General features: G+C 39.9%; 1 protein-coding gene across 5 annotated transcripts in view; it reads right to left on the bottom strand.

Annotated features, from left to right (window-relative positions):
- Window positions 1-24,129, bottom strand: part of PDE4D (phosphodiesterase 4D) — a 1,594,380-nt gene that overhangs the window by 1,405,113 nt on the left and 165,138 nt on the right. The window lies entirely within an intron of this gene.

The following is a 24,129-nucleotide window of genomic DNA, read 5'->3' as shown; positions in this document are numbered from 1 at the left end:
GATAAAGGAAGGTGAGTACCCAGAGAAAAAAAGCAGAAGATCAGCTGCACAGGTGAGTCAGCACAAACGATGAAAGCCCTTGACACTCAGGTGCTGTTGGAATTCTTGTTGGCATAACAGAAATCAGCATTGGATAGCTGGAGAAGAAAAAAGTAGACTCCATTGGAAGGACATGCTGGTTCAGACTCAGTAGGAGGCTCCAACGCCAAGCACAGAAAATGGGCAAAAACCCAGGCACGCAGGATGCCAAGGAACAAGATCACAACCACCATCCTGTAGCAGGAATTATAGCCAGGACTGCTGTTGCTGCCACTGAAAGCCAGTGGGCGCCACCACTGATACCAAGAAGAACTTCTAACAGCCTCTTGATCCACTTGCTCTAGAGTGAGAGTGCCAGCCTGAGTCACACGACTATCTATGAGCGGGGACAGGGGCTGCGAGAATGTACAGGGAGGGAAGGACAGCCTGTTTCCAAGGTTCCATACACACAGCAGGAAACTTCGTAAAATAGGAGATGGGCCTGAATCCTCAGCATCATTAGTATCCAGGTCCTCTATACAATAGTTATGCCTTATCTCCAGGTATTATGTTCCAAGACCCCCAGTGTAGGCCTGAAACTGCACTGATAATACCAAACCTAGTTGCCGTCAATCAGAACACATTTCTGTTTATGCCTTCCACCCACAAATTCAATGCCTTTTTTATCTTAGCTAAGCACTTATTGCACACTGTGGCCATAACCTTTGCATATTCAGGTGCAACAGCAAAACTATCATGAATTTCTTTTCTCTCTTCACAACTTCATGGACAGAAGATTCATTTTTAGCATAAACCTTAGAAACCCGAGCATATAATTTTTGTTCTTCCCTTATTAGGTTGAAGCTTGTACCTTTTAGCTTAAAGGGAGCACTTTAGGGATATCTGAATTGCCAGCATCCCTACTCCTCCACTTTGGGCCATTATTAAGTAAACTGAGTTCCTTGAACACAAGCACTGCCATACCTCCAAGGTAGATCTGCTAATGAGATGGCTACTAAGGGATCTCCAGGTGAGTCACACGGACAGCATGGACATGCTAGACAAAGGAATGCTACATACCCCAGGCAGAAGGGCATGAAATTTCATCACACTACTCAGAACAGAGTGCAAATTAAAACTTATAAATTGTGTATTTCTTAAATTTTTCATTCAGTATTTTTGGACCACGGTTGACTGCAGGTAACTGCAACCACAAAAAGTGAAACTTGAGATAAAAGGGGGCTGCTGTAATACGGCCTGTCTCATCTTTCCAACCTCAATTCTCTCCGCTGGAAGGAAAATCTCTTCTTCTCCAACTCCATGGGTCTCATACCAGCACTCTTTCAGGACGTCACATTTTAGGCTGAGTGATATTCTCTGTGTGTCTCTGGCTCATCCTTCCAACTTGACATGTGCTTTCTGGAAGCAGTTATTTCATGGCAGCCATGTGTCTTACTATTTCCTGTGTGCTCAGCACACTGCCTTTCACAAACTAGCTGCCTAATGCATGTCTGTGTTCTGCTCAGATATGTTCGAGGCAACTCAGCATGTGTAGTTGGAAATGTGCCACTTTCATTTGGCAGAGTCAAATCTCCTCCAAACCAGAACCTTTTATTTCAGCTCACAGAAGATCCCTGACCCAAAGGCCTCCGCCTTGAATCAAACCTCAATAAGCCAGATTATAACCCAGCCAAAACCAGCAGAGATTATGTCAATGAGCATGTGGCTTTGGAGCACCTAAGAACTGGCACTAAGCATCAGGGAGGCTGCCAGTGAGCTCTCCTAAGAAAGCAAAACAGGGATCCAGGCCCAGGGGGCCATGTTCAGGGAATCTGTGCTTACAGCGCCTTTTCAGACATTGCATAAGCTACACCAAAGCAAAATCTGTGAATTAGCTGTCTTTTGACAAACTAGAAGAACCTGTAGAGCATCCTATTATTTTTTTTTTAATCTAGGGAAAAGAAACAATGAATTTCACTAGACTGAAAATGAAAACAGATTACATGTGTGGAGTGGATAGTCTCCCCACCCCATTTAAACACAGAAATATTTAAAGAGGTTGTAATGGGAATTTTATCTCAGGCCTCAGATGTTGCCCTCGTATAATAGTTTCTCCTTTCATCCATGACCAGCACATGGTGATGCCACAATCCTCCCACTTCTCCAAGAAATCATAATAGCCTTCTTTCCTGAAAAAGTTATTAAAGAGGAATAGAACAGAACACAGATTCATTATGCCCCTTCACAGAGCAGTTTACATCATTTTAAGAAACAAAACAAACTACTCTCATTTGCGGCCAAGATCAGGCCTTAAGCAAATAAAATTTACAGATTCAAGTGGTTATTTAAGTGGAGTTTTATGAATATTCCAGGTAAGAGATATAATGAAAAAGCTACAAAGTTCAGAGGAGAGTTTGAACAATCTAGTTACACACAAAGACAAATAATAATAACACAGAATTTCAAGGATATTGTCCTCAGAAAGGGGCATAAACACAAATATCAGCCTTTGTTCTGCTATATGTACTAGAAAAGAGAAAATTATTTTCCTAGTCTTTCATTTCTATGAGTTTTTATTCTGAATTTCTGTTATCTCTCTGTAAGTAAATGTAAGAATATTCTCTAGAGAGCCATTTTATTATACAACAAGTACACCATAAAGAGCCATGCTGGCCAAAAGCAATGCAAAACTGAAGTCTAGTCAGACTCCTCTTTCACTATGATTTGCCATCCAGTGAGTCAGAGCAATATCTTGAAACTGTTCTGAATGAAAAACGTTTGTTTGTTTTTTTCTTCTGCTGAATTCATGTTCATCCTTCAAAGAACAGTAAAAACTACAAAACTCTAGAGCCGCAGAGATCATTAAACCTCTACTGCATTACAGGAGAGTCAACTCGGTTTAAAGTAGTCAAGTGACCGACCCAAAGGCATGGCACGGAGCCCAGACAGCCGTCCAGGCCTCCTCTCTCTATCCCTGGGCTCCTCCTGCTGCTCTCTGGTTTTTCATCCATGCCACGGTGACCATGACCATGCCCTTTCACAGAAGTGGCCACAGGCAGATTCTGAAGAGTCTTTGTGTAGAGCCTGAGAGCAGGTTATAGTGGTCAGTTCATGCTAAACCAGAAGTAGAGCTGGAGGGGGAGGGAAGAGTTATGGTCACCACTCCCCGGGTGTGTGACTCAAATCTGAATATCAGGATTAAAATTCCTGAAAGATCTGTAGACAAGCCAAATGCCAAGTCCATTTAGACTCCAAACACAGCAGCTTTTATCCTAGCTACCTTGTTAATACTTAAAACCAGGAGAAGGAGCCCATACATTCTATTTCCCAAGCAAAAACGATGCATTATTACCTTGACTTTAAAAGGACACCATCTGAAGCCAAAATTAACCTAAATGAGTGTAGAGCCAGCTAAGAATGTACAAAACTCAGAACTATGCACCAGATTGAAAATGTAGTAATTGGGCTGCGCATGGTGGCTCACGCCTGTAATCCCAGCACTTTGGGAGGCCGAGGCGGGTAGATCACAAGGTCAACAGATCGAGACCATCCTGGTCAACATGGTGAAACCCCGTCTCTACTAAAAATACAAAAAATTAGCTGGGCACAGTGGTGCGTGCCTGTAATCTCAGCTACTCAGGAGGCTGAGGCAGGAGAATTGCCTGAACCCAGGAGGCGGAGGTTGTGGTGAGCCGAGATCGTGCCATTGCACTCCAGCCTGGTTAACAAGAGCGAAACTCCATCTCAAAAAAAAGAAAATGTAGTAATTACAGTATGCTGGAGTTAGCTCACCAACCAAACATAGACCCATCAGCCCTCCACCCAACCACCATCTAATCAACATGAATTTAGAGGCAAAGAAGAGCAACAAGCAGTCCACCCACTTCAGGAGGGAATAATGTAAACCTCTTGCAAAGCAAATCCAAGAGAAACAATTTCAAACCATAAGATGTTTGCTTCCTTGGAACAAGTAAAGGACCACGGTCATTTTCAATCTCTGTTTGAGAATGACATGGGACGTGGTCAGAACTCTGTGTTCATGGAAGGCAAAGAAGAATGAGCAAGACTTGATACTTCTTGGGTAGTCTGCTTTATAATCAAAAAGCTCATTTTTTTCTAGAGATTGGTTTTCTCAGCTATAAAAGGGAAGGCTGAAGCAGATGCTCTTTAAAAGCAGCTCCTGCCTTGACCATTCTGAGGGATTCACGTACTTTATTTCCATTTACTTCTTTCCCTGTCCATTTATGCCTTATTGTTTGATATTCACAATAAGATGTCAACATTACCATGTATTAATAGCAGTAGAAAGTGTGAGCTGAGTCCAGCAGCCTGCTTTGGTGACTGTGGAGATATTTATAATCTCTGTGCCTCGGTTTCCTAGTCTTTAAAGTAAAGTGCCTGTCTCATAGAGTTGTTATAAGTTCCTACATCACATCAAATGAGAGAATGAAACCAAAGTACTGGGAGCAATAACTGATGTGGAGGAAAACTCAAAAACTCTTAGCCATTATTATCTTTTATTATTACTTATTTGAGATCTGGGGTTAAATGTGAAGAATACAGCACTAGGGAAAACAAGACAATGCTTAACTCCTTGAGATCAATAAATGTTATTTCTGAAAATAGGGTGATTGGAAAACCAATGAAAAATAAAAAGACTGACAATATTCCAAAACTTAGAAAAGCTGCTGTCTTTCATACTGGTAAAAATCTCTCAGGAAAGAAATTCCCAAGGGCTTAGCAAAATGCTACAATAAATAGTGTGTTCTCAAAAGGGAAGCAATTTAAGAGGGCACTTTGGCAAAGCCTGGTGACTTACCTGGAAAGGATTTTTTATTTTATGTCTATGCTTCAAAGTAGGCAACTATGTGATTATTCCTCGTGGGCCTATGAAGGCATCTTGTCAAGCTTCTGTTCCTTTAAATGCATTAACTTTAATGCCAAGCTACAGAAAATACCAAAAAATCAAATATGTATTCTTTCAGTTTTGTAGGACATGGCTAAGCTCAAGTCTAAAGGGACTAGGATATATAAAGAAATCCTAGTTTTAAAAACATTAATTTTAAAGTTAACTTCCAAGGGTCATTTTCCACAGAGTTGCGAATTTTAATCATGTTCCCAAACTGCCTGGATTCTTTAGAACATTGCCTGGCACAGTTCTAGTCACCTATGAACTAGGTCTGGTCACTCTAAACATAATCAACACAGGGTGGATGAGAATGGGAAGTAGAACACCCCTGTGTCACCGAACACTAAAAATGCTAAGATGACTAGAAACCTGACCATGGCAGGAGCTGGATAGGGCTGTAATTAGGAATGATCTCCTAGCACCCAACACGTAGAGTATATTCACAAAAAGACATTGTTACTCTGCAGATGGCACCAAGGATGATGATAATGATGATGATGATGACAACGATGACAATGGTAGCATCTATTAAGCACATATCTTCCAGGCACTAAATGCTTTAGACATAATACCTCAGAGGTAGGGACTGTTGCCTGTCACATGGCCATTCTTCACCTTTCCCCTTCTCTGCTCTATACTAAAGAGAGGTAAAGCAGGTTTCCTGTCAGCTGACTTCTGGCTGTGTTTCGCTACAAGACTGAAGAGTAGAAAGACAGGAACACCAAGATATTTCTCTCCTGTCTCGGTGCCTTGAACAGAATCTCTAACATCAAAATGGTCTCTCTTATGTCTCCTCCAGTTCCACCATGATTCCAGTGGCCTCAGTCCCTAGACCACACTAACACTGTCTCCAACATATTATCCCTTAAGTTAGAATTAGTAGGTGCTTCCTGCTATTGCTAATATTTGGGTTGTTTAGTGACCACATTTGGCTTTTCAGCTCCTTCCTTAGCTCCATAATCAATTAAATTCTCTCTGGTTCAAACACTTAAGATAATTCATCTTTTTCTGGGGGGGGGGGGTGGGACCATTATTAGTCACATTTTCAGTAGTTTGTCTGGAACTACAGAGTTATAAACTGGCAAATTTGAGTCCAGTGATTGTTAAGTCATAACTGTTGGCCACTACATTATATTGTCTCTTCTTAATGAGACAATATAAGAATAAGTTAGGCAATAAAAAAGGTTAGAAGTATATAAAGAGTCTCGTTTCTACTCCTGCTTCATGAACAATGATCCCCCACATACCTGCTATCTTGCTGCCAACCCATCCCCAATGGATATAGCAAGGGATTTGGTCTGGACTGTGAGTTTTGCTTTGCTAAGGGAGCTAAGTTTATAATTCAATCAATAACAGTAGAATTATCTATTCATTAGTTTTGGTTGATTTTTTTTTCTGGGAACCTTAAATTTACTGTTAGAAAGTGAATATATCATGACCTTCCTTAACAAGGTATCAATCTTTTATATCAATGGTCTATTAGATAAAGGCATTAAGGTGACCACAATGGAACCCATAAAGCCCTTCTGATTCTCTACCAAGTACTCTTTCTACAAAACATTTCTCTTGCACTTTATTTTACAACCTATGCAATGAATTAATGAAATCTTTATGCAAGAGTGGTTCAAACTTTCACCAACTACCTCGGTCTTATTACAAAAGCAACACAGGAGGTAAGTAGCACACAAGAGATGAATGGTTTAAATACACACACACATGCAGAGAGAGAGAGAGAGAGAGAGAGAGAGAGAGAGAGAGAGAGATAAGTTCACTCAATTTTAATTAATCTTAGTATCTACCCAAAGATTTTTTTTAAGGGGACCTATTTTTGCAAATAAGAAAAACACACATCTATACAGTCTTCTATAAAGAGGTTCAACAAAATTCCAACCACATTTTAACATAGTTTATTCACTATGTTCATTTGCTAAGATTTAAAATAAATCATATTGGTCGGACTCAAGATGGCGTGGTGAGAACAACCCAGGATTGAAGCTCTCGGTGAATGCGTGGAGAGGATGAGTCAGGGCCGCATTTCCAGACGGATCTTTGTTGCCCACAGAACGGGGAAATAGCCAGGTATAAAAGAGATGCGGGACGCCAGGCAGAGGTTTTGGCTGGTGTAGCCAGCAGCCGGCACTGTAGCGCAGTGGCGCTACACAGCGCTCCGCCCAAAGTGCACTGGTCCGGATGCCCTGTTGAACCGGCAATCTGAGACTTGAGAGGGCTGAACTGGAGACTGAATGGGACTTGGACAGTGAGCCAGGCTAGGAGATTCCAGGGAAAACAGCGTTTCGGGTAGCGCAGTGGGACAAACAAAACGGTGATTCCAAACGCTCCGGGCAGAGAGGTTCCCTGAGGGCACAGCTGAACCCAGGATGGTGCAGCTCTGTGGGGGAGGGGCATCCACCATTACGGAGGCAATCCGCCCCTACTGAGGTACAGGCCCATTGCTGATGCAGCCTGCTATTGCCGAGGCAACCCGCTACAACAGAGAGACTCCGCCGCAGGGCGTAGCCCGTGGCAGCAGGGCAGAGACCACAGCAGCACGGCAGAGCCTGCAGCAACAGGGGGAACCTCACACCAGCAGAACAGAGCCTCCGCAGGCAAATAGTGACTAGACTGCCTCCTAGCTGGGCAGGACAGCACAATGGACACTCACAAATAAAGCCCCAACCCCCCTGAGACAGAGCATCTGAGAAAAAAAGAGGTTTTTTTATGAGTTCTGCTGCAGCAGAATTAAACTTAGCAGCCTAACAGCCCTGAATGAACAACAGAGCTCACAGCTCAGCACTTGAGCTCCTATAAAGTACAGACTGTCTCCTCAAGCAGCTCCCTGACCCCTCTATATCCAAAAGACTGACATTTTGCAGGCATCATTCTGGGACAAAGATAGCAGAAAAAGAAACTGGTAGCATCCCTCACTGTTCCGCAGCTGCTATAGGTTCACCCCAGACAAGCAGAGCCTGGAGTGGACCTCAGCAGTCGTACAGTGGAGGGGCTAGACTGGTAGAAGGAAAACCAAGTTACAGAAATACTTCATCATCAACAATCTGGGCATCCACTCAGAGACCCAATCGAAAAGTCAGCAACTACACAGATAACAGGTGGATAAATCCACAAAGATGGAAAGAAACCAGCACAAAAAGGAGGAAAACACCCGAAACCAGACCACCTCGCCTCCTAGAAAGGACCAAAACTCCTCACCAGCAAGGGAACAAAGCTGGACGGAGAATGACTGTGACAAAAATGACAGAAATAGACTTCAGGAGGTGGATAATGAGAAACTTTTGTGAGCGAAAAGAACATGTTTTAAATCAATGCGAAGAAACTAAGAACCTTGAAAAAAGATTCGAGGAAATGATAACAAGAATGGATAACTTAGACAGGAATATGAATGAATTAAAGGAGCTGAAAAACACAATACGAGAACTTCGCGAAGCATGCACAAGTTTCAACAGCCGAATGGACCAAGCAGAAGAAAGAATATCAGAAGTTGAAGATCAACTCAATGAAATAAAACGAGAAACCAAGATTGTAGAAAAAAGCGGAAAAAGGAATTAACAAAGTCACCAAGAAATGTGGGAATGTGGGACTATGTGAAGAGACCTAACCTACGTTTGATAGGTGTACCAGAATGTGACGAAGAGAATGAATCCAAGCTGGAAAATACTCTTCAGGATATTATCCAGGAAAATTTCCCCCACCTAGCAAGACAGGCCAACACTCAAATGCAGGAAATACAGAGAACACCACAAAGATATTCCGCAAGAAGAGCAACCCCAAAGCACATAATCATCAGATTCAACAAGGTTGAAATAAAGGAGGAAATACTAAGGGCAGCCAGAGAGAAAGGTCGGGTCATCCACAAAGGGAAGCCCATCAGACTCACAGCCGATCTCTTGGCAGAAACTCTACAAGCCAGAAGAGAGTGGGGGCCAATATTCAACATCCTTAAAGAAAAAAACATTCAACCCAGAATTTCATATCCAGCCAAACTGAGCTTCATAAGTGAAGGAACTACACATAGAAAGGAACAACCAGTACCAGCTATTCCAAAATCACACTAAAGGCTAAAGAGCATCAACATAATGAAGAATCTAAAACTAATGGGCAAAACAGCCAGCTAGCATCAAAATGGCAGTATCAAATTCACACATAACAATATTAACCCTAAATGTAAATGGACTAAATGCACCAATCAAAAGACACAGACTGGCAAATTGGATAAAAAGCCAAAACCCATCAGTGTGTTCTATCCAGGAAACCCAACTCACATGCAAGGATACACAAAGGCTCAAAATAAAGGGATGGAGGAAGATTTACCAAGCAAATGGAAAGCAAAAAAAAGCAGGAGTTGCAATTCTCATTTCTGATAAAATAGACTTTAAAGCAACAAAGATCAAAAGAGACAAAGAAGGACATTACATAATGGTAAAAGGATCAATACAACAAGAAGAGCTAACAATCCTAAATATATATGGACCCAATACAGGAGCACCCAGATACATAAGGCAAGTGCTTAATGACTTACAAAGAGACTTAGACTCCCACATAATAATAGTGGGAGACTTTAACACTTCACTGTCAATATTAGACAGATCAACCAGACAGAAAACCATCAAGGATATCCAGGGCTTGAACTCAGACCTGGAGCAAGCAAACCTGATAGACATTTACAGAACTCTCAACCCCAAATCCACAGAATATACATTCTTCTCAGCACCACATCACACCTACTCTAAAATTGACCACATAATTGGAAGTAAAGCACTCCTCAGCAAATGCAAAACAACTGAAATCATAACAAACAGTCTCTCAGACCATAGTGCAATCAAGTTAGAACTCAGAATTCAGAAACCAACCCAGAACTGCACAGCTTCATGGAAACTGAACAACTGGCTCTTGAATGTTGACTGGATAAACAATGAAATGAAGGCAGAAATAAAGAAGTTCTTCGAAACCAATGAGAACGAAGACACAACATGCCAGAATCTGTGGGACACATTTAAAGCAGTCTCTAGAGGAAAATAAATAGCAATAAGTGCCCATATGAGAAGAATGGAGAGATCCAAAATTGACACCCTATCATCAAAATTGAAAGAGCTAGAGGAGCAAGATCAAAAAAACTCAAAACCCAGCAGAAGACAAGAAATAACTAAGATCAGAGCAGAACTGAAGGAGATAGAGACACGAAAAAGCCTTCAAAAAATCAATAAATCCAAGAGCTGGCTTTTTGAAAAGATCAACAAAATAGAGCCAGATTGATTAAAAAGAAAAGAGAGAACAACCAAATAGATGCAATAAAAAATGATAAAGGGGAAATCACCACAGATTCCACAGAAATCCAAACCATCATCAGAGAATATTACAAACAACTCTATGCACATCAACTAGTAAACCTGGAAGAAATGGATAAATTCCTGGACTCCTGTGTCCTCCCAAGCCTAAACCAGGAGGAAGCTGAAACTATGAATAGACCAATAACAAGGTCAGAAGTCGAGGCAGCAATTAAGAGCCTACCACTCAAAAAAAGCCCAGGTCCAGATGGGTTCACAGCTAAATTCTACCAGACACACAAAGAGAAGCTGGCACCATTCCTTCTGAAACTATTCCAAATATTCCAAAAAGAGGGAATCCTTCCCAAATCATTTTATGAGACCAATATCATCCTGATGCCAAAACCCGGCAGAGACACAACAAGAAAAGAAAACTTCAGGCCAATATCCATGATGAACATAGATGCAAAAATCTTCAATAAAATATTGGCAAGCTGATTGCAACAGCAAATCAAAAAACTTATCCAGCATGATCAAGTATGATTTATTCCAGGGATGCAAGGCTGGTTCAACATATGCAAGTCTAAAAACATAATTCACCACATAAACAGAACCAAAAACAAAAACCACATGATTATCTCAATTGACGCAGAGAAGGCATTCGACAAAATTCAACAGCCCTTTATGCTAAAAACCCTCAATAAACTCGGTATCGATGGAACATATCTCAAAGTAATAAAAGCTATTTATGACAAACCAACAGCCAATATCATACTGAATGGGCAAAAACTGGAAGCATTCCCTTTGAAATCTGGCACTAGACAAGGATGCCCTCTTTCACCACTCCTATTCAATATTGTACTGGAAGTTCTAGCCAGAGCAATCAGGCAAGAAAAAGAAATAAAGGGTATTCAAATAGGAAAGATGGAAGCCAAATTATCTCTATTTGCAGACGACATGATAGTATACCTAGAAGACCCCATCACCTCAGCCCAAAAACTCCTGAAACTGATAAGCAACTTCAGCAAAGTCTCAGGATATAAAATCAATGTGCAAAAATCACAAGCATTCCTCTACACCAATAACAGACTTAAAGAAAGCCAAATCAAGAACGAACTGCCATTCACAATTGCTACAAAGAGAATAAAATACCTAGGAATACAACTCACAAGGAACGTAAGGGACCTCTTCAAGGAAAACTGCTCCACAAAATAAGAGAGGACACAAACAGATGGAGAAACATTCCATGTTCATGGTTAGGAAGAATTAATATCGTGAAAATGGCTATACTGCCCAAAGTAATTTACAGAATCAATGCTATCCCTATCAAGATACCATTGACTTTCTTCACAGAACTGGAAAAAACCACCATGAACTTCATATGGAACCAAAAGAGAGCCCGCATAGCCAAGTCAATTCTAAGCAAAAAGAACACAGCGGGGGGGCATCACACTACCGGACTTCAAACTATACCACAAGGCTACAGTAATCAAAACAGCATGGTACTGGTACCAAAACAGAGATATAGACCAATGGAACAGAACAGAGGCATTGGAGGCAACACAACATATCTACAATCATACAGTCTTTGATAAACCTGACAAAAACAAGCAATGGGGAAATGATTCCCTGTTTAACAAATGGTGTTGGGAAAACTGGCTAGCCATGTGCAGAAAGCAGAAACTGGACCCCTTCCTGACACCTTACACTAAAATTAACTCCAGATGGATTAAAGACTTAAACATAAGACCTGGCACGATAAAAACCCTAGAAGGAAATCTAGGCAAAACCATCCAGGACATAGGAGTAGGCAAGGACTTCATGAACAAAACACCAAAAGCATTGGCAACAAAAGCCAAAATAGACAAATGGGACCTAATCAAACTCCACAGCTTCTGCATGGCAAAAGAAACAGTCACTAGAGTGAATCAGCAACCAACAGAATGGGAAAAAATTTTTGCAGTTTACCCATCTGACAAAGGGCTGATATCCAGAATTTACAAAGAACTCAAACAGATTTACAGGAAAAAAACAAACAAGCCATTCAAAATTGGACAAAGCATATGAACAGATACTTTATGAAAGAAGACATATATGAGGCCAACAATCATATGAAAAAATGCTCATCGTCACTGGTCATCAGAGAGATGCAAATCAAAACCACATTGAGAGACCATCTCACGCCAGTTAGAATGGCGATCATTAAAAAATCTGGAGGCAACAGATGCTGGAGAGGATGTGGAGAAAAAGGAACACTTTTACACTGCTGGTGAAAGTGTAAATTAGTTCCACCATTGTGGAAGACAGTGTGGCGATTCCTCAAGGCCTTAGAAATAGAAATTCCAGTTGACCCAGCAATCCCATTACTGGGTATATATCCAAAGGACTATAAATCGTTCTACTATAAGGACACATGCACACGAATGTTCATTGCAGCACTGTTTACAATAGCAAAGACCTGGAATCAACCCAAATGCCCATTGATGATAGACTGGATTGGGAAAATGTGGCACATATACACCATGGAATATTATGCAGCAATCAGAAATGATGAGTTTGTGTCCTTTGTAGGGACATGGATGAATCTGGAGAACATCATTCTCAGCAAACTGACACAAGAACAGAAAATGAAATACCGCATATCCTCACTCATAGGCGGGTGATGAAAAATGAGAACACATGGACACAGGGAAGGGAGTACTAAACACTGGGGTCTATTGGGGGAAAGTGGGAGGGGCAGCAGGAGGGGGAGTTGGGGAAGGATAGCCTGGGGAGAAATGCCAAATGTGGGTGAAAGGGAGAAAGGAAGCAAAACACACTGCCATGTGTGTACCTATGCAACTGTCTTGCATGTTCTGCACATGTACCCCCAAACCTAAAATGCAATAAAAAATTATATTGATTTTCTGATTAAAATAATAGATACATTGGAGAAAAAATGAAAATACAAATAGTGTAAAGGAGAAAATAGAAATAATTATTCAAATCCTAGAGATAATCTTTATTAATACTTTGACTTCGTTTTTTTTTTGCAATCTTTTAACTTTTTATCTTTTTTTACATACTTGAGATTATACTACATACATATTACATGTACGTATATGTAGTTTGAGGTCCTACTTTCTAAAAAATTCACATTATATTAAAAGAATATTTGTTCATTATTTCAATAATCTTATTTATATTTGTTAAATAGTTGCATTAAACTATAGCAAATGAACCTGCCACAAATTATACCACTACTTGAATATTAGGTACTGTTCACCTTTGTATTATTAATAGTATTTCTGCAACCATCCTTATGCCAAGATGACTAATTTCAGATTTTTCCCTAGGCTAGATTCCTAAGATAGGGTAAGTTTCTAAAAGTGCAATTACTCGGCCAGGAGAGTAAATATGTTCAAATGCTTGAAACATATTATCAGATTGTTTTCCAAAATAATCCAAATTTCCATTTAAACAATAAAATCACTGAAGTACTTCTGAAATATATCCATAGCTTCTTAAAAAAACTATTTTATTAAAAAAAAAGCAAAGCTTATATCCATTGAGTAAAATTCAAAGCTACTCATTCAATTAAGAACTTTAGGCCAGGTGCGGTGGCTCACGCCTATAATCCCAGCACTTTGGAAGGCCAGGCGGGTGGATCAGGAGGTCAAGAGATCGAGACCATCCTGGTCAACGAGGTGAAACCCCGTCTCTACTGAAAATACAAAAATAAGCTGGGCATGGTGGTGCTCGCCTGTAGCCCCAGCTACTCGGGAGGCTGAGGCAGGAGAATTGCTTGAACCCAGAAGGCAGAGGTTGCGGTAAGCCAAGATTGTGCCATTGCACTCCAGTCTGGGTAACAACAGCGAAACTCCGTCTCAAAAAAAAAAAAAAAAAAAAAAATGTTTTCTTCCACTTGAGTTTGTTTGTTTGTTTGTTTGTTTGTTTGTTTGTTTTTTGTGAGATGGAGTTTCCCTCTCGTTACCCAGGCTGGAGTGGGATGGCGCGATCTCAGCTCACCGCAACCTCCGCCTCCTGGGTTCAGGCAATTCTCCTGCCTCAGCCTCGTGAGTAGCTGAGATTACAGGCACGCGCCACCATGCCCAGCTAATTTTTTGTATTTTTAGTAGAGACGGGGTTTCACCTTGTTGACCAGGATGGTCTCCATACCTTGACCTCGTGATCCACCCATCTCGGCCTCCCAAAGTGCTGGGATTACAGGCGTGAGCCACGGTGCCCGGCCTATTTTGAGTTTATAAAATATTTAAAAAGACATATGCAACATACATGAGTTTGTAATAGATTTTGAATTTGCCAGGATGAATTTTTCCACTTTGATGAAGATTACGGTAATGCTGAATACGTTTTTCATTGATCTATCTTATTTCTACTCACCTTCCTAAGAGAAATTCAACTGGAAAGTTTTCCTAGGTACTGAGTGGCTCTGATAGTCCAGAGCATGTCAGATGTGAGTCCTACTGGTGACATTCTAACACAAGCTGAAGAAAGTAATCTGTTGTCATTCAGAAAGCAATAGGCAAAAAGGAAAGCTACAATTTTCTCTCTATATTCACCTCATAGAATTTTAGAAAACGTATTCAGATGCTGTACTCTAATCTCAAATTACCATTATTTACTGCCTCTTGTCAAAATGACAGGAAAATTTGTTCAATCCATTTCCCATGGTTTTGCAAAATCTCTAGCAAATTGCCAGTCTAATATTTATGGCTGTGCCCAATCTACTGAGCAGTAGCCATGACTCATGGTGAGATATTAAGCAACAGCCATGATGCAGAAATCAGAAAATGCATCTTCTAGCCTCAGCTCTGCCACTAATTGTGAGGTCTGAGCCACTCACAGCATCCCAGAGTCTCGGTTTTAATATCTAAAATAGAGTCCGGAATAAAGGGACAAACACTCTTATTTGTTCTTACATTTCATTATTTTAATTTGAGTCCTTAGTTAAGCATTGTTTTTTAGTGCTAATTAAGTATTCTTCCCACATTTCTATAACCCAGTTTCCCTTATGAATAAAATTCCAATGATGATACTCTGTCAACTTTGGGAATGACATAATATAGGCTAATTATTTAAATCATTAATCCACTCCACAAACAAGTGCATTGTTCTGGGTACTGGGCTTGAAATGTTGAACTAGAGAGAAGTGTTTCCTGCTCCCACAGAGCTTATATTCTGAATTATAAACATGTGAACAAATAGACAAAACAACTTAAGTCAGACAATTAAACAGGGTGATGGTCTAGAGTGACTGGGTGACGGCAAACTTTCTATTTTCAGTAGGGTGGGCAGGGAAGGTCCCTCTGAGGAGGGCTCTTGAGCTGCGAACTGAATGATGCATAAGAGCCAGTGTGTCCATGGCATTGGCAGAAAGAATGTCAAGTGAAAAGGCCCCAAGCAGGAATAAACACTGTTAGTTCAAGAAACAGGGAGGGCCAGTGTGGCTGGCAGTTAAGAGGCAGGAGAAAGAATCAGTGAGAAAGAAGATTCTTAGGAGGCAGATTATGCAGACATTTATAGAAAACTATAAGGGGTTTTTCTTTTAATCTAAAAGCAATGAAAAGTTGTAGAAAGTCTTAAGTAGGGGACTGACATGATCTAAATTATACTTTAAAAGATCACCCTGGCTGTTTTGTAGAGAATAGACTGCATATTTTATTTCAAGTAATAATAGAAAGGACTCCATGTTCTCTCACAGAAATATCGAAAATACTAGTTTTTGTGAAAAATAACAAAAAGCACTGGATAAAATATTCTAAAATATTTAAATGCAGACATGATTTAGAAAGGAAGGGAAATGCCCAGACACCAAAATCAATGAGAAAGCACAAGTCTAGACAGCTAAATGCGCTACTAAAGCCAGCTGCTATCCTGATAGCTTCAGCCCACCTCTCATGCCCTGGAAGAGTCAGCTACATAACATTCCTTGCACACTGAGAAGTTCACCTGCCATGATGAGAAAAAGCAGAACAGAGGAAAGAAAAAACAAAAACCATTGTGGTGTTACATTGCAGGGCAAAAACTCAGGATTACACAAAACCTCCATAGAACTGCAATCTGGACCTGGTATTCCCTTCTCAGTTGTTTTCTGCTATTTTTGGAGTAATCACATCAGCCCAAGAGATTAAAGCTGGCCTTTGAAATTAAGTGGGCATGACCTAAAGTACTGTCTGCCTAGTCTGCTGAGGTATATGCCCATAAGCCCTACAACGGACACAATAAAAACTCAACTGTTTCTTAATTTGACTTGTCTCAGTGAAACAACAGAAGTCTTGGTATTGTCTCTTGGCCTTCAGGAGTGAATTCAGGATGAAGATAGGGTGAATAAAGGTGTGGGGCAAGGTGAATATTGGTGTGTAGTGAATATAGGTATGGGGCAACTAGTTCAATATGTCTTTCCTTAGCCTGCAAATTCCTTTCAGGTAGCAAAGAAGAACCTGGGGAGCAAAATTCAGCAATAATTCTATGATTCCTTCTTCCTTTTCCATTGTTTCTCCTTACAACTTATCATCTGCTGCTCCAAACATAGAAAAAAAGTCCAGCAGAGTATTAGGAAATGTGGATTTATGGAGTGCTCCCTGCAAAGTAATATTAAGTTTAAAAAAAGTCTCTTGAAGCAGTAAATCTACCTCTGAGAACTCAAATTTTAAAAAAATCTCAAGTATAAACATGGTCTATACATAAGTATTCCACACAGTATTAATTAGTCTTAGAAAAAAAAAATTTGAAACAGCTATGTGAACTATGACACACTTGATAGACTCTTTCTATACACATTAGAGTTGAAAATTCTTAGGAAATAATGTTAGGTCCAACTGCTCAAAGTTTCATTTTTAATATGATGACTTTCATGGAACTCTAGAATATTTGTTCTTTTTTCCAGCTTGCCTATATTTTATACAAATTCTTTAAGGAATTGTATTACTTTCATAACTGAACATACATTTTAAAGACAAAATATGTAAAAATAGAAAATGTATACCTTAATTTCAGTAACCTAACATTAGATAAGGAATGGAAAGAAATCTCATGCACAAATATTCTTTGAAAACAGAATCTATGATTTCATTTGGCTAATAATCAAATTGGAGACTACTAGGAAAAAGAGTTAATACTTTTAATATAATTACAAATAGTGTTAATTATCATGTAGATACAAAGCAACATCTTCAAGGAATTACTTTTCCAAGCTGCATGTAAATTACTAAATTAAAACCTAATGCCATAAAATAAATTTGGAATCAAATAGGTAAAGTATGATATAGAATGGAGCAGAGCACAATAGGAAAAAGTGGAATGCTTTAGGATATAACAATGACGAATACTAGTAAAAAGACAGTTGCTATTTTTCTCACATGAAGACTCTAGTTAATGAACTGCCCCAGCCACTGAACTCATCTGACTTAAACTGAAGGAATGCTTGCATGGATATTTTTATATCAATTAAATACACCAAAGAAAAACACTCGAACTGAAATAAACTGATGTAATTTATATTACTATTGTTAATTAAAATGTTGAGGCTTTCCCACTCAGGATGAATAAAAACAGATCTTACAATTACAGAGCTCCACATCTAAGGAAAATCAAATAGAGATTGCATGTATTTCTCAAGTAGCAAATACTTTTAATTTTCCTTTTTTCCTATTTGTACCATTCATCAGTAGGGCAAATTTAAAGATCAGAATCATGTCACTTTAAACTGTTAGCATTTACTATCTAAGGCAGAATTAAAAGATTTCATTTCAAGCCAAATTCCATGAATACAAATGTCAATCCAACCACTTACTTGGGCTCAGAGAAGGTAAGAGGATTTGTTCTGAAATTTATAAACACAATCCCAAAATAAAAGCTCCAAATGATGAAAGCAACGTTTCCTCAAGCCATTCTTTCCAATGGAGCTGACAGACCCTGATTTTTTTTGGTAACTAACAGGTAACGGAATCCTAAAGCTTTTTGAGGTTTTCTTTTCTCTTTTGTACATTAATATTAAAGTCATTACCAAGTGAATTTTTCAGGGTGGCAAAAATATACATGCACGTATCAGTACGTGTTTTAAGAGGAAAGTGGTTTGGGAAGCAATTGTGTATACTTCTTGTTTAAAAAAATGTAATGCCCACTTCAGATAATAACATCGATGAACAGATTGCCAACGAGTTGGAATACAGGCCTAGGTTTTGAACCACTTGAATAAGCCTCCTAAGTAGGTTACAGAGTCATTCATGGAGATTACAGGGAAGGATTTCAAATAGCACCATCTGTTAGAACCAGCACCCTGAAAATATTACCCTAGCCAATTATCACTTCAAAATACCACAGGAGTTCACTCCACCTGTGTTGGAACAACTTGGCTACAACCCATAGTTACATTCTGGCTCCAGCCTTGTAAACCATGGCTTAGGTTTGATTGTGCCCATCAGTCAGAGTCTTGAGACACCAGCTGCTCCTAGGTGGAGTTCTGCGTCTTCCCACAGAGGACTCCTGGCAACCTCATACTGGACAAGCCTTCAGGCTTTCCTTGTCAAGATCTTTTCTTCTAGTACCTCAATTCTAACCTACATCCTTTCTCGTCTCTCCAGGCTAGGAGTTCTCTACATATGCTGCCCATTCAGATAGCAACTGAGGTAGGCCAGAAACTTCTCATGCACTAGTTACCCCCTAAGCCATCCATGGAAAAGGTCACAGCCTAGAGGCTTACAGGTATCCAGCAGGTTATATTCAATGAGTGAAAAATAGGCCAAATACAAGATATCAGAAATGTGTAGATGGTTAGAGGCCAGCAAATGCAGGCCCCATCTAAGGATGACAGCTATTGTGCAGTCCCAGGACGTCATCAACATGCAGGGTACAAGATAGGTGTGGCCGAATGGTCTAACTATTCAATATACATGAAATAAACTAATTTTCAAATTGGGCTCAACTTTTTTCTGAAACTGTTTGGGCCAAACAAAACATCTTATTTTAGAGTTTTTATGGTAGTCAAAGGGTCTTGATTCAAGTTTGAGTGGCTCTAAAAACACCTAGACTGTGACCCCAAAAAGATCCCTATTGTCTCCTCCTCCTAAATTTTTTTCAAGAACTTCAGTTGTTATAAGCATTTATCTGAGAACACTAGCCAAGGTTCAGAAGCTTTGTGTCAAAGAATCCCAGCTTACACCTGCTATTGTTTCAGTAGATTAAAAACTACAACAAGCAGATAAAAGGGTCTCAGGTGCCATTGCTGATGTCACACAGCTGAGTATGCGCTCAGCCAGTTTGGGCAGTATTCTCTAAAACCCAGTTTAGTTTCCTGGATCATCCAGAAGTAAAGGTGAGAAATTCCATTTGTGGCCCTAGAGAAGAAAGCCTCATCACAGAGCCAAAAGGCCACAGTGAACAGCAGCATGGTATAACCCTGTCTAGCTCAGCCTTATGGCAGAGATCACCTACTTTATGGCAGATTAGTTGACCACTCAATATCCACGCTTATTCTTCTCCATTAGTAGCAGAACCCCATTTTTTCACTAGGCATAATTTCTGCTTGGCAAAATAAACTAAATTCCCAGGCTCCCTTACAGCTTAGTGAGGCCATGTGACAAAATTCTGGCCAAAAAGATGTAAGAGAAAATATTGCAATGGGCCTCTGAGGAAGGAGAGTCCTTCTCTCCTTTTTGCTGGCTGGAAATCAAAGGTGATATCTAGCTCTCTAGCAGCTATCTTGGATCATAAGTTGATCTTGAGAATGGAAGCCATGTGGTTGGAAAACAAATAACAGAACAAGAAGGAAATTGGGTCCATGATGACCTTGAAGAATGCCAGCACCAGAACACCTACTTTCGGACTTCTTTTAACATTATAAACATGTATGTATGTATTTAATTCACTATTTGGAAATGAATCAGCATTACTGTACCTGAATATAATTATGAAACAATGTATAGTCCCTCACCTTGCTGGGTCATCTTTCTTCCACCTAATTATTTCATTTATTTATTTGTTTGTTTATTTATTTTTAGAGACAGGGTGTCACTCTGTCAACCAGACTGGAGTACATGATCACAGCTCACTACAGCCTCGAACTGTTGGGGTCAAGCAATCCTCCCACCTCAGCCTTCCAAGTAGCTGGGACTACAGACATGCACCACCACAGCTAGCTAATTTTTTTTTTTTTTTGTAGACATGTGGTCTCACCATGTTGTCCAGGTTGGTTTCAAACTCCTGGCCTCAAGTCAAGCTTCCACTTTGGCCTTCAAAAGTGCTGGGATTACAGGTATGAGCCATAACACTTGGCCTTTTTTTTTTTTTTACCTTTTTAAACTCCTATTGTAAACTAAATTCTCCTATATATTCAAAATTTTTCTAACACACCTCCAACTTAATCGATACATGCCATTTCCCTGATAATACAAATCTGCTCCCAAGGCACAGTAGTGAGCTTTCTTTTTGCCTGTCTGTTCAGCTTAGCATGGCTCACAGTTACTTGACAGGGTGAATTTCTCTCTTTTCTATCAAGACTAACTAGGATGCACAGTCCCTCTAGAAAATGATGCTGTTGACCCATCATCACTAAAGAATTTTGAGAAAGTATTTTCTGCCACCTTTGTACCACTCTGTCTGCTCAAAGGCATATAGTATGACTAGGCAAGACCAAGTGTGAAAGCTGAGGCCACAAAAGAGAATAAAACTAAATGGCTCACCTGGTGATAGGACCCACTGCTTTGGTCTCTAATTAGCCCTCTGCCTTAAGCCATAGAAATAAGCAGCCTTAGACGTTAGGTAGAATATTGGTATTTTCAATCTCTAGTTTGAATGACAGTTCCCTGAAGGCAAAACATTTCCTGCGGAGATTCTGCATTTCTTCCTGCTCTTGCTTTTATAGCTCAAACTACTCAACTTTGTTGGGCTTCAAAGTACAGTTCAGGGGATAAAGAAGGTTAATGGGCCTGAGGATATCACTAGTGTAACTTATTGATTAGAGGGAAAATATGGAATACTTATAAACATTTTGTGATGGATTTGAAAAAGACACAATTATATTTGTGATTATTTCTAGGGGTACTCCCACAAATTTCCATGAAATAACATAATGCTCAATGACTTGACATTGAAACAATTTGTCGGAAGCATATGGTCCAATGGGATATTGATTATGGTTCAACTAAAGATAAGAGAATCCACTCTAGCTATTTTAAGAAGAAAAACATTCAATATACATAACTGAATGGCTTAGAGAATCACTGGGGAGGGCTGAATACATCTAAGTTGAGCCTTCAGAAATAGTTTCCAAGCCACACCACAGAAATGGGCTTCTGTAGAAACTGCTACCTCTTCTATGATCAGGAAGCTGCCTGCCACCTTGGGTTGCTGCCAGTTCCATAACCACAGTGCCTTGCCACAGTTAGAAAGCAAACACCAGGAGTGGTGGCTCATGCCTGTAATCCCACCACTTTGGGAGGCAGAGGTGGGTGGATCACACAAGGCCAAGAGTTCAAGATCAGCCTGACCAACATGGTGAAACCCCATCTCTACTAAAAGTATAAAAATTATCAGGCTGCGGTGGCATGCATATGTAATCCCAGCTACTCAGGAGGTTGAGGCAGGAGAATCATACGAAACCCAGGAGGTGGAGGTTGCAGTGAGCTGAGGTCACGCCACTGCACTTGGGCTTGGGCAAAAGAGCAAGACCCCATCTCAAAAAAAGGAAAGGAAAAAGGAAGGGGAGGGGAGGGGAGGGGAAGGGAGGGGAGAGGAGCTGTTGACACAGCTGCTACCACTGCCAGCTCCCAAATCATACAGTGCTCACTATGTTCCTCTCCAGTACAGGTAATACCTTACACCCTGCCTCTGAACACCCACGCAACTAGCAAATGGGTCCTGGACTTGTGCCAGTGTTGAGAGCAAAGCAGCAAGATATGCCCTTGGCCCCGCATGGTAGATGAAATAGCAGAAGTTAGTCTTTGCTTTCCTTCCCCCTACCAAATCTCAAAAATCAGTACCTCTGGACTCATGTCAACTAAGGGATGCTTGACAAGGGTTCTAGGGAGCAGAATTCCCCCAACAGACGAGCATCTTCATGGATTCACACCTATCTCCAGGGAAGACTAAGAGATAGTTCCAGCTTTCACAGGACCAAGGGTACAGTAGAAAGAAATTGGAATGGATGTTGAGAGATAATCCATGACAAACACCACAGAATAGCTTACTTTTAACATGTCATATTAATATATTAGTAAGTACATTTCAAATACTTTATTGCACACAACACTATATATTGACCAGGCAGCCAGTAACATTTGCTGAGAAATTCACTGGGCCAGGGTCTTCAATTTTCATCTCTTAGAGCACATACCATCTAAATCATTACATTTTTTATACTACCATTCACAGGATCATATTTAAGCAGCCACTGCATGAATGCTTATTAATAAGAATGAAGATCATGGTAACTATTCCAGAAAGTTTTATAAAAAGATATATACTCTCCCAAGAATCTTAATAACTGGTGAGAGAATACAGTACAAATATGAACATCTATGAACTAAGTGACAGAAATATGAAAAATGTTCCAAACCAAACCTTGAAACTTAGTTATAATTACTTTAGAGGTAAATAATTTAGAAAACAATGGGGGAAAGTAGGTATATTTGAATCATCACTCCCATTTGATTATTTAAGAAACATCATTTAAGTTACACCAACCACTTTTATTCCAAAGTAGCAAACACAGAAATACTGCAAAGTAAACAGAAGTTCGTACAAGGACCAAAGTGTGTAAGAGAAAACAGCAAGGGACACTAGCAAATACTGTGAACTGGTTTTCAGACCAATGCTAAGATGTGTTAAACTGAGTTAAGTTTGGCACACAGCAGATTCTTCACTTGATAGTGAAGTCTGGCTCACAGCAGCCTCCATACATAGCAAGCAGTAATCTAGGAGTATACCCTTGTAACCAAGCAACTGATTCTCAGCCAATCATATCAGCCAAATCCTCAGTCAATCCCAGGCTGAAAGCTGCCAAATTATGCCCACATGAGGCAAACATTGAATTGCACCAACAAGGTAATCTCTATATGTTATTTCCAGTTTTCTGGTTATAAATTAAATCACCACACTTGGATGGTGGGGTATTCTGAACCATCTTTAGTCTGGGATGCTTCCCAGTACTAGGACCTTTTCCTTGCTCAGATAAATTTTGTTAAATGTAATTGGTCTCTGGGTTAGTTTTCTTTTATTTTAATGTCACTGAAAAAATAGTTCAGGACATTTATTTCATTCTGTTGGACACTGACATTAATATGCTTGACAGTAAATCACTAGGGAAAACAACAATTTGACCACTAATTAGGCTACCCATTTGGCAGAATCTGCTCTCCAATATAACCAATTTGCAATAAATCATGCCGAGAAGGCAATGCTGATGGTAAGAGCTATATACTATGATTGCTATTCCCACAGCAAACTTAATACAGATGAGAATTATGGAAATGCCATGTAACATAAGAGGAATAACTAATACGTTTCCTGGAAGCTGTTTGTTCATTACTGTTTATATTTGTTTTTATTTTTACCATAACTGAAACACACAAGATCAAGAAATTATGTACCACTACTGCACTTCGAAAATCCTATAACAAGATCAAAGTGTATTAATCAGGAGACCAAACCTAAGGAATGCCCAAAGTAACCTTCCTTAGGTTTGGCCTCCTGACTATTACACTTTCCCTGCACTTTGCAAATGTGTCTTGTTCACATTAGACTAGCACTCTAGTGTTCATAGGCACATATCTACATTGTCAGCAAGAATATCTGGCTGCACAACTGGACAAGTTGCATGATGATAATCTACATTCTCCACAGTCTCCTGGCAGAGGGCCATGTACACCTAGATATCAAACCACTAATACCTTCACTCTTTGGAGTTCAGGTTGACCCCTAAGC

Source organism: Callithrix jacchus, chromosome 2, assembly GCF_049354715.1.
Source record: "Callithrix jacchus isolate 240 chromosome 2, calJac240_pri, whole genome shotgun sequence".
Lineage (NCBI taxonomy): Eukaryota > Metazoa > Chordata > Mammalia > Primates > Cebidae > Callithrix > Callithrix jacchus.
Note: the sequence above shows the minus strand (reverse complement) of the source record. Positions and strands in the feature narration are given on the sequence as shown.